Source organism: Piliocolobus tephrosceles, chromosome 14, assembly GCF_002776525.5.
Source record: "Piliocolobus tephrosceles isolate RC106 chromosome 14, ASM277652v3, whole genome shotgun sequence".
Lineage (NCBI taxonomy): Eukaryota > Metazoa > Chordata > Mammalia > Primates > Cercopithecidae > Piliocolobus > Piliocolobus tephrosceles.
In genome coordinates this window covers 103,815,657-103,827,489 of record NC_045447.1, presented here as the reverse complement: position 1 = coordinate 103,827,489, position 11,833 = coordinate 103,815,657, and the positions used below count along the sequence as shown (strand labels likewise).

Sequence of the window (11,833 nt, the reverse complement as noted above, 5' to 3'; positions counted from 1 at the left end):
GATGTGGTGTGTGAGTGTGGCGTGTGGTGTATGGTGTGATGTGGGGTATGCGGTGTATGTTGTGATGTGGGGTATGTGGAGTGTGTGTGATATGTGGTGTAATGTAGTGTGTGCTGTGTGTGATGTGGTATGTGTGTGTGTGAAGCACAAGTGTTCTGGGGAGCACTTGCCCCCCAGATGCCACTGGGAGGAGAGGAGCTGCTGGCTTAGGAAGCAGTGCCTGCCCGGCCTGGGCACTCAAGTGAGAACAGCAGGCTCAGCCCTCAGTGAGTCCGGCCCCTGGAGACCGGGGCCCATGCTTCTCAGCAACAGCACACAGAGGCCCGAACCCTGGGCAGCAACAGTTGCCTAGCATCCTCGCCGCCCAGCCTTTCACTTCCAAACTTCCCATCTGGGTCACCATCAAATGAAGAGGAGCTGGGCCGAGTGTGTTTCTATGGAAGCTCCTTGCAGGGCTGGAGGGCCTTTCTCCTCTAAACTCCTGTGCTTTCTGTCATTGTCACCGGCCAGCGAGCAAGCAATGTGCGTTGCCTTTTAAGTCTGTTTTTATGAACTCCTGTTGATTGGGGAAAGCCAGCTGAGTAAGTGGCACCGCTCTCCCCTCCCACCTGTGGACAGGTGAACGTGCAGCCACACTCTTTCAGGGTTCCACTGCCAGCGGCCCTGATGTAGCCTCTCTGCTGGTGGTGGAGGTAATTATTACTGTGCTGATATCACTTCTTTGGAAAGGACAATGGAAAAGTCTGGCCCCAATCCTTTAGCCTGGGGCATCTGATAAGAAGGTTCTGGGAGAGGCTGATAATGAAATTCTTCCAGATAGAAAAGCGATTTAGTTTACAGACAAGCAAGGTGTCGGAAGAAAGGAAGGACACACCCACAAACGCCTAGGTGCCCTTGTGGCCTGGAGGGGTCACAGTGCCCCAGAGCACACTTTGCTTACTGCTGTATGGGTTTCTGGGAGCCCCACTTCCTCCTCTATAAAATGGCCACATTGCCTTACGTATCCCAAGAGCATTAGGAGAATTAAGTGAGATCATGTGTCTGGGAAGACTAAGCTAAAGCCATGGGTGTGGTGTCTGCTGATGCTGCTGGCATGGACAGTGTTTTCTGGGAACCACTGCTGCTCCAGCATCCCCTTATCTGGGCTGAAGCCTGCTCTTTCCTCCTCGCCTTCCAATAGCCCATCAGAGCTCAGCCTGTAACGCAGGGAATCTGGCATTTCTGCCAGTTGGAAGGCACAGTGCATGAGCGCCCACCCCCCGCCAGCGCCCCATGCCAACGGCCCCCCACTCCATCGCTCAGTCTTGCAGGAGTTATTCTGCAGGCTCCTGGCTGCTGGCTTGGCCCCTTGGCCTTGTGGAAAGTGAGACAGCATAAGCCGTGGCAGCTCTGCAGAGCTGGGGTGTCAACACTTAACTATTCTAATAGGAACACTGAGAAATTTGCCCTGGGTGGCCTCTCAGTTCCATCCCTGGTGTGCATTTGTTTATTTTGGAGCCTGGGAGACAGCAAGCGCTGTGCTCGTTCACCCACATTCTGGGCCTGGGCACATTGTACCAATGTTACCCTTCACCTCGGAACAAGCCTGCTGGTGCCAGTGTTCCTTTGGTTTAGCCCTGGGGACGCAGCATGTCCCCATTAGCTGGACACAAAACCAAGGCTTGAAAGAGGGGACCGCCTTACTCTGCAATGCTTCTTGGCTACTCCCTAGTGAACCTGACCTTTTGCCTTACTTATTTGTGTCACAATCTATACATATCTGGTTTCCTCTTACTCCAGGGTCAGGCTGCAGGTGAGATGCCTTGGCTTGGACACATATAGATACACTGAATGCGTTTGTTACACTCTAGACACAACTGAAGATAACTTGTTCTCCCAGAAAGGCAGCTCTTGACTTCTCGTCGTCCTCTGAGGGGCTGCCAGGCATGCCAAGACATTCAGGTCTGCCACCAGGGTTTCTTTTCAAGACAGACACCTGTCTACAGAACTGTGGTTACTCAACTTCTCCAACCCGTCAGGAGCCAAAGAACAGTTCCCATAGCTTCAAGTTCAGGAGACCAACAAGGCATCTAGACTTCTGGAAAAACTACCTGGTATGCTTTGCTTGGAGGGATTCGCATCTCCTCCAAGGTGCTATCTTCAACCATACAACTCTCAGGCGCAGACCATGCCCTCTTTCCTGCTCAACCAGGGAAAAGCAATCATCTGGAAGGCACTGGACCTGCTTGGAGCCATGGTTGATATAAAATGAGATGCAGGAGAATTTCTCTCCTCTGAGGTGTTTCCTGGGATGTAGGTAACTGTGTGCCCCAGTGCACATACAGGCCAGTTTGTAAACCGTGTGAGCTCTTTTGGACAAATTACACTGAACTTGTTTGCATGTTGAACAGAAAAAGATAGTTTTCTTCCCCTCTTGTTCGGTTTTTTTCCTACACATTCAAACAATAATAATATATTAATAATAATGGTGTTTGTGTGACCTAACTCCAGCAAACAAACTCAAGCAAAGGGCAGAAAGGTGGACAGGCGTACCCCAAGCTCGCCGGCCGAGCAACTGCTGCCTGCCCCAGGGCTGCTCCAGGATGTCCTCTGACTCAGCGAGGCGGCAGCGTCCTGGGGAGCCCCCTGGGAGAGCTCGCACCTATCCAAGGCTTGGAGGGCATCTGCAGGTTTGACTTTTTCTGAGACATCCCTGTTCAACGTTAAACAGGCTCCACATAAGAAAACCAACAGTGTGCAGAATGTAGTGTCATTGTCAGTAATAATTGCTACCAAAATAGAGAGAGGTGTCAGTGCCAAATTTCCTGAGAGTTTACTAAGATCAGAATTGTCTTTGTGCAACGCTTCTCTGCGAGTGTCCACAGGCAGTGGGACAGAGCTGGGGAGGAAGACCTCGGGGCAGGTGCTGGGTAGCACCTGTCAGACTTGTGTCTCAGCAGCGACAGAGCGGCAGCCGGCGCTGTTTACTGTCGCGGGCAGAGAGGAGCTGTTCACGGCTGCTAGCTTAGTAATTTGTAGATAATGAGCTCCTGGTAGAAGCCTGTGGGTTTCAGAGCATATGCTCCAACAGATGGGCTGGCCTCGACAAGGGTGGGGGTGCACTTGGACCTGTCAATCACTGACTTCCAGCTTCCGGGAGGGAACAAGCCCGGGAGAAGGCAAGGTTAGCTGCAGAAGCACAGTTCCACACAGGTTGGCCATGGCCCACAGTGATCCCCTAACCTTGCAGGAGCGCCTAGAGCCCCAGGCTCGGCTTCAGATCAGTCTCAAGTCATTTCATGAGGGGAAAATTCTCCACTAGATCTATGGTTCTCCAAGTGGGTCCCCAGATGGGGAGCAGCCCCAGGAAACTTGTCAGATACGTGAATTCCAGCCACTGCACGCCTGGTGGGTGGGCAACTCGGGCAGGTCCCTCAATCTGTGTTGGAGCAAACCTCTCAGAGGATTCCCAGACGAACTGAGGTTTGAGAAACACCGAACAAGCTCATCATCCACATAAGGACTAGAAGCGTGTGATTTCCTCCTTTCCACCCTGATTTCTTAGGCCCAGTGTATTTTTGGACACAAAATGTGATCCAAGTGGAACTTTCGGAGGGGCTGTGGAAGGAAAGGGACTCTGCAAATCATTTCAGCTTCACTCCTCAGCCTTGTTTCTGATTGAAACATTGTATTACATCCCAGAAAGAGAACATCTGGTGGTGAAGGTTGTTTTCCACACTCAGGAGCAGGACCAGCACCTGCCCCTGCGGGACTCCTAGAAGAGAAATTCTGGAGAGAAATAAACGACTAACTTCAACTCAGTCTTGAATTTGGGAATATTCCTTTTGTTAATGAAACAAGATTAAACCTACAGTGCTATGGATCTTGCTATTTAGAAAAGGGGAGCAAAGGAAAATACACACACACACACACACACACACAGAGAGAGAGAACAAACAAAAAAACCCACATAGTTACTGAAGAAATCGTTGCAGAATCAGTGCTCCAGGTTGGATTGGTGAGAGTTTCATCACCAACCCTGTAGCATGGGAGTCCTGCAGAGGCTGTTGCAAAGGCTGCAGGCCATTCTCAGGCACAGGCTTTGGTTTAGCTCTGGGAATGCAGCATGTCCCCATTAGCTGGACAGAAAACCAAGGCTTGGAAGAGGGGACCGCCTTGTTCTGCAATGCTTCCTGGCTGCTTCCAAGTGAACCTGGCCTTTTCCCTTACTTATGTCAGGGTCTAGTGGAGACCCTGAGCCGACCCAGTGTCAGGAAGCTCCTGTTACCCGCCCCCTGCCCCACGATCCCACCCCAAGCAGGTGACATGCCCACTGCCTTGGAAGTTGAGAGGGGGACAAGAATGACATGGCACTATACGCCAAATTGACTTCTATTAGGTGAAGTGTTTCTCCAAGTCACTTACACTGACTGGGCTTTTAGTTTCTTCATCTGTAAAATGGAGCTATTAATACCGCTTTCAAATACATTTTGCAGGTGTTAAATGAGACGTGCTGCAGGTAGCATCTGGCCCAGGCTGATGCTGCAGTTTTGAGAATGTGGGTTGCCACCCATTAGTGGAAAGGAAAATCAATCCAGTAAGTGATGGTTTGAATTGATTTGTTGTTGTTGTTGATTCTAAATGATTTACTGGAGGTTTCTATTTAAATCTTCTGAGTCATATTTGATGTTAACTTTGTTATAGTTTTTCTTTATCATACATAGTGAGGTTAAGCTTTTCATGACACTTTTGTTTCTGCTGTATCTCAGACACAAATGTATTTCTTATTTGGGGTTGTAGACCCAAAAAATGGAAAAATATTGTATTAGGTGGACAATAAATATTTGTCTCTTTCCTCCTTCCTTCTTCGTCCTTTCATCTGTCCCTTAGAAAGTCAGGGCGACCACCTCTGTCCCTCTGGCATCAGTGTTAATGGTGGATACAGTGAAACGGAGGGAGGAGTCATCTTCGTTGGGTCAGGGTGTAGATCCTTACCTTAGCATGTGGCGTGGCTGCTTCTCAGCTCTATGGAAGGGAAGTGGTGGGCCGGCACGCCACATGCACTCAGCCAGCCCCGGAAGGGCCAGTGGGACCACAGGAGGCCCCAGAGCGAGGAACTGGGAGTGCTAGTGGACTGCTTATGGATAAAGAAGAGGGACTGGGGTACCTGCCTTACTTACTTTCTTGCCATAATGTTCTATCATGCAGGTAGTTAGAAAAGAGTCCAAAACTCAGAAGACATCAGGAGGTAGTGCTATGTGTGAGAGAGAGAGAGAGAGACATGTGAGAGGTGTGAGTATATGAAGGAGGCCAGGGAATTCTTAGCTAGGACTATATGGGGAATTGTCAACTAGTGTTGCATCATCTGTCTTAGTATTTGAAGGAAAAGCAAATATGAGTGACCTGAACAGACAAAAATGGGAACAAATGGCTGGGTGATAGCCTGAGATGAAGGGTCACTGGGCTGCAGGGTCAAGAGCCCATCTAATTAACTGAAGACCCTCTGTTGCCAACACTGTCGGAAATAGTGACTGCCCTGGGGGGTGGCTTCAGTCCCTCCCCAACCCCAGCCCCGCACAGCTGGGGACGCAGGCCCAGTTGTCACAGCACACCGGCCCTCATTCCACTGAACAATGACCTTGACTCCTGGGAGCAGGAGCCACAAAGATTGAATACATGTCCCACCCTCCTCTTGGTGGGCCGGCAGCTGTCGAGCACGGACATACTGCAGGAGCTGCCACTGCCTCCCCTTCACTTCCAGGGACGTCATCCCTCTTCTGGTGGTATGCTGGAGTCAGTTGGGCTTGGAGCCATGAACAGACCATGGTCATTTAGGCAGAAGCTCCCTCCCTGCTCCTCTGCTGCTGGTCCATGGTGCAACTTCCCAGGGCTTACACCTAAGAACTAGGACCATCTATCTGGCCTGAGATGCTGGAAAGGAAGCCTGCTTTCCAGAGAATGCAGCTGGTGCCTGACTTTGGCCAGCTCCCCTGGGCTGGGCTGCCAGGCAAGACAGCATCCAGGTGAGCAGCTAAGCAGCTGCTTCTGTAGCCCCTTGCTCACAGCTCAGGGCAAGCTGTGTTTTACGACTGCTGTGGAAACCTAGCACCTTGAAGATGGTGGCAGGAGACCTGCTAAGATGCTCCTCTCCCCTCCAGGGCGATGCTTTTCAGGCGCTTGGAGTTTCTCCCTTCTACCAGAAGCCTGGGGGAAGCAGGATGTCTAGACAGAGGGGAAAATATATATCTTGCTTTCCTTTTCTTTTTATTCTGTTTTTTTCCTTTGGCAGTTGGAGGTCAAAAGAAATAAACTGATGTTTATCTGAAGACGAAAGATCTTACCCAATAAATTTTCATTGCAAAGGCATTCTTAGAAATATTTTGGGAAGAAACTTGCTAAACTGTGATGAACTTACATTAAGCATTTAAAAAAATGGTCTGAATAAGTTAGAGTCACATCTTACAACTTGCATTTTCCTTTTCTCATCCCATCAGAGTATATGTTAGCTAAACTAGCAATTGACTTAGACTTTGAGATGGGAGTTAAGCTAAAACCTAACTTTGCTTTCAGGGCTGCGGGTGACACACTGATGTTATGACTACTTTCTGACACCCCATTGTCAAAATTCCTTCAGTTTAAACATTCAACTCCACTTTTTTCTTAAAAAAATGAATCTGGCCAGGCGCGGTGGCTCACACCTGTAATCCCAGCACTTTGGGAGGCCAAGGCGGGCAGATCACGAGGTCGGGAGATGAAGACCATCCTGGCTAACACGGTGAAACCCTGTCTCTACTAAAAATACAAAAAACTAGCTAGGCGCCGAGGTGAGTGCCTGTAGTCCCAGCTACTTGGGAGGTTGAGGCAGGAGAACGGAGTGAACCTGGGAGGCGGAGCTTGCGGTGAGCCAAGATTTCGCCACTGCACTCCAGCCTGGGCGACAGAGGGGCTCAATCTCAAAAAAAAAAAAAAAAAAAGAATCTGAATTTTTTTGTATGGCACCCATGAACACTTCATTGTGAATTCATCCATTCCAAAAATATGAATGGAGTGGCGTTAAGCCTTGTAATTCCAGCAACCTCCCTCGTTAGCAGTGTGATGAAAACATTAGGACATGGGCTTACAGTCTTGGTGGTACATCAGAACCACCTAGAAAGCCACCTAAAATTCCCAATGTTTAGGTAATCTTACCTCTGGGTATTGTCCTAAATATATATATATTTTTTTTTCAGATGGAGTTTTGCACATGTCGCCCAGGCTGGAGCACAATGGCACTATCTTGGCCCACTGCAACCTCTGCTTCCCAGGTTCTAGTGATTCTCCTACCTCAGCCTCCCGAGTAGCTGGGGTTATAGGCACCCACCACCACGCCTGGCTAATTTTCGTATTTTTAGTAGAGACGGGGTTTTACCACCATTGGTCAGGCTGGTCTCAAACTCCTGAACTCAGGTGATCTGCCTGCCTTGGACTCCCAAAATGCTGGGATTACAGGCGTGAGCCACTGTGCCCAGCCTGCCCTAAATAATTGAAAACAGGGACTTGAACAAATATTTGTCCACCCATGTTCGTAGCAGCATTATTTACAATGAACAAAAGGTGAATACGACTCAGGTGTCCATAGATCAATGAATGGATAAACAAAACGTGGTCTGTCCATACGGTGAAAAGTTAGTCAACCTTAAAAAGGAAGGAAATGCTGACACATCCTACAACACGAATGATCCTTGAGGACATTATGCAAATGAAATAAACCAGTCACAAAGAGACAAATATTGTGTGATTTTCCTCATGAGATACCTAAAGTAATCAAATTTACAGAGACAGAAGGTATAATGGAGGTTGCCAGAGTCTAGGGGAAGAGGAAGATCAGAATTTGTGGTTTAATGGGTATAGACTTTCCAATGGGTATAGAGTTTAGTTTTGCAAGATAAAAATTGTTCCAGAGACGGATTGTGGTGACAGTTTCACACCAATGTGAATGCACTTAAAGTCAATGAACTGTACACCTAAAAATAGTTAAAATGGCAAATTTTATGTTATGTTTATTTTACCACAATTTTTGAAAACCTAATGTTTAGTCGCTACCCCAGATTAATTGGATTCCCGGAAACAGATCCCAGGTACCAGGCTCCGCTGTACAGCCCAGATGGGGAGCTAGTGCCTCAGGTGATTTCACAGTGATGAGAGGTCAGCGGGTTTCCATGGGGCTTCAGTGGAGTTGAGGAGGCTTGCCTTGAAGAAGTTGATATGCTGCAAATAAGTAAAACAGAAATTCCGACCGGTTCTCCAGATTACTTGTGGAAGTATTAAAGTTTCCTTTGGGAATCCACTTCTGAATTTACATGGATATTCACCCTCAGTTACCCATGGTCACTTGATTTAATGAATGTGTGTTGAGAACCATGATGTTCCCACAAAGACCCCTGTCTGCATCCTAGTCAGGGAGATAGAGTTTAATATCTATGCAAAATGTACACAGTACACTAAAAGGTGGTAACTTTAATGAAAAACATTGAGCAAGTTAAAGGGAATTAAGAATGGGAAGATAGGGTGGTAGAATGAGGCGGTTATTTGGAGATTATTATTTTTAAAGGGTCTATTTTGACTGGATACTATGAGGCTAAAGACAAGAGGTTTTAATTACATAAGGACTGTAGTGAATACATTTGTTTCTCACGGGAGTAGAGATTAGCAATTCTGAAACAACTTTACCTGTGTACTAGAATTAAACAGATCAGTAAATAAATGATAGATGATGAGACCCAGGATTCTCACCCACAGAAAAAGAAGTTACAAGCAAGCAAGAGGGGAAAAAAATGCTGGAATAGACTCTATTCTTCTGGTTTGCAGTTGGAGATATCAATATGAATTCTATTTATTTTAATGTGTCCACAAATGAATATGCAGAAATAAATACATATGTATGTTTACACATGGGTTAACATACACACACTCTTTTTTTCTATTCCTGCCTGCTGAGAGGACCTAGAAACTGTGACATCCTAGTAGCAATAAGCACACACCAGCACCTAGAATTTGGTGTCTAAAATCATTCTCCAATAAAAAGAACCAGGACTCCACAGACAATGTCTGATGCTAGGGCTGGGGAAGGGAAAACAGAAGGTGCACTTGGAGCATCTTATTGTGCCAGAAAGTGAGAAAGTGATTTAAAAACAATTGGAGGTTGGAGGTGGTCATAAGAGTATTTCAAAAGGAACAAAGCTGAAGGAGCTACCAATGGTCATAGCTGCAACAACTTTAGTAAGAAAAAGAAATGACTATTGTATTTGATCGTAACCTAAAGAATAAAATAAATGCCATGAGTTCATGTTGATATAAATAAATGACTACATAAATAAGATGGGAGAGAAGAAACACATTTCTCCTATTGAATGATTCCAATTAATAAATGCAAGAGGACTGAGAGAAATGGACATCACCATGAGAATCCCACAGCAATAACTGGTGCAGGCAAGACCCACTGATGAATGCTTGTTATTTCCATAGTCTCAAAGCATTTACCCCCAAATATTTCCCAATTACTGTGGTAGTTTAAAACTATTTCCACAAATACTTTAGCATTCTTCTTTCCTGGAACTGAAACTAAGTTGCCTTCTCCTGAGGAACAAAGCATGGTAGGGGAAAAACAGTGACTTTTCAGTGGAGAAAACTGGCTGACACCACCTTAACCAAGTTATGAGGGTGAACAGGCAAACAAGTGAAGGGGTGAACATGATATTAACATCACAGGTGGTTGATATCACTTCCCCCCTCATCTACAATGAAATGAGGCAGACACAGCCCCCCTATGGAATTCTCCCTCAAGATTCACAACTTCTGTGGCACCAGGAGAAAACAACAGACAACCCCAATATGAGGGAAATTCTACAAAATACTTGATGAGTATTATTCAAAAGTATCAAGGTCATAACAAACCCTGAGGGACTGTCACCAATTCCAAGTGACTAAAGAGACGTGATGACTAAATATGGTGTAGTATTCTGGATGGAAACCTGGAAGAGGAAAAGGCCAGAGTGAAAATCTGGTGAAATCTGAATAGTCTGTAGTTTAGTGAATTGTGTTGTACCCAGGATGAGTGCACCATGGTTTTGTGAGATGTTGACTTTAGAGGGAGCCTGGGGAAGGACCAGAAATTCTCAGCACTACCTTGTAACCCTTCTGTAAATTTGAAATTATTTCAAAACAAAAAAGCTACATAGAAAGAGAAGGAACCACTGGCCTTCCAGAGGTTTTGACAAGTAATAAAAAGTAATTGCCTGCATGCGGCTGGACTTCTGCATGAGAAAGCCCGAAGGCTGGTTCCAGATGCTCCTCTGTGAGACCAGGCCGACCTGACCCCTTCTCTGTGGCTCCGTGACAAAGGCTGACAACTGTCCCTCTGGTGATGGGTGAGAGAAAATGAGGGCAGAGGGACAGGTTTCTTTCCACCACAAAGCTGAATCAGGGCTGGACCACGGCCCCCTCCACATTAGTGAGTTTCAATAGGACAAATGTGATCTGTAGACATTTTCTTGGCTGGAAAAGAATCAGGTCCTACTGGAGACATCTGTCAACTTGAGCTGGTTACAGATCCAAATGGGATGGTTATGGACTCCTGAAACTGCTGTTGGGGTCTTCAGTTAAGTCTCGGTGTCTTCATGTTTTTTTCCTTCTGATTTCGTCTTCACGTCTCAGGCCAAGCAATCCATCCCCAGCAAGTAGCAGATGCACCCTGCTGGCTAGTAGAGAGACACCCGCCCTTACTCATCAAGATAAAAACCAAACTGCAGGAGAGGACTGCTGCCATCTTGACATAAGCATTGTTTTAAGTTTGACCATCAGTTTCATCTACATGAATTTCATGTAGAAATAACCTTGTAGAAGTCTACAGGGGCACAGGAGGGCAGTCAGGGTTGGGGAAGGGAAGAGACAGCTCTGATGACCTGGGAAAAGATCCATTGGTAGGCCAGGCACGGTGGCTTACATCTGTAATCCCAGCACTTTTGGAGGTTGAGGCGGACAGATCATGAGGTCAGGAGATTGAGACCATCTTGGCTAACATAGTGAAACCCCGCCTCTACTAAAAATACAAAAAATTAACTGGGTGTGGTGGCACCCGCCTGTAGTCCCAGCTACTCAGGATGCTGAGGCAGTAGAATAGCTTGAACCCAGGAGGCAGAGGTCACAGTGACCCGAGATCGCCCCGCTGCACTCCAGCCTGAGCAACAGAGCCAGACTCTGTCTCAAAAAAGAAAAAAGAAAAAAATTCAGTGGTGATTCTAGGATTTATCAAGATTCCTTCTAGTCCCTCTTTCCTCTTCCTCCCAAAAGAATATGGAATGAATAGTTGTATGAGTTGAGCCCATACAAAGTGTAAACAGTCATTGACATCATATCTGTAATGGAAAAGATGCAGGAACTCAGGAGACCTGGCTCTAGTTTGAGCTTTACTGCAAACTGTGTCTCTGGATAAAGACCTCAACTTTTCTAGGTCTCATTTTCTCACCTATTAGCCAGTGGGGTTGAACAATGGTAACTTCTGGGGCTTTTCTCCTGGTATCTCAGGTATAATTTTAGGAACCAGTGATAGGACTCAGTGAAGTTATAAGTAGAAAATTAATGAGTATTACAGACTCCATCTAGCCCATTGTATCTAAACTTGTTCACACACACTGCACAGTATGCACAAAAATAGAGGTGAGTTAATGCAAGCATTCTCTTTAGAATTTCTCAGTAAGCCCAAGATGAAAGTTGGCAGAACATTTATAAAATCTTTCCTTATGATGCCAAGAGCCCTCCCTCCCTCCCTCCCTTCCTTCCTTCCTTCCTTCCTTCCTTCCTTCCTTCCTTCCTTCCT

The 11,833-nt window shown here is 46.6% G+C and overlaps 1 pseudogene; it reads left to right on the top strand.

Moving 5' to 3' along the window:
- Positions 1-10,257: 10,257 nt before the first annotated feature.
- The window catches only part of LOC111528533, a 7,751-nt pseudogene continuing 6,175 nt past the window's right edge, over positions 10,258-11,833 (top strand).